This window comes from Bremia lactucae, linkage group LG10 (assembly GCF_004359215.1).
Source record: "Bremia lactucae strain SF5 linkage group LG10, whole genome shotgun sequence".
In the NCBI taxonomy this organism is placed as follows: domain Eukaryota; phylum Oomycota; class Peronosporomycetes; order Peronosporales; family Peronosporaceae; genus Bremia; species Bremia lactucae.
In genome coordinates, this window is record NC_090619.1 from 4,974,869 (window position 1) to 4,975,168 (window position 300).

Consider the following 300-nt stretch of genomic DNA (forward strand, 5'->3'; position numbering starts at 1 on the left):
GACAGGCGCATCGATAACAGTAATGAAACGCGTAGTGAAATTTCACTACACGTTAAGAGATTTACAGTATGATGATGATTTCATCGTACTGGATTTGGATGGCAAATTTGATGTCATCCTAGGTCTACCTTGGCTCAGAAAATATGAGCCAAGGATCAGCTGGCAGCATCGATCCGTAAAGATGCCTGCCACTTGTTCATCAGATGGCCATCTGATGAACGTCTTGGAGCGTCCACAAGCGTGTGGATGTACTACGAGTGAGTGCGATGGCCTCACTTGTGGTACGGTCGTTAGTACAAC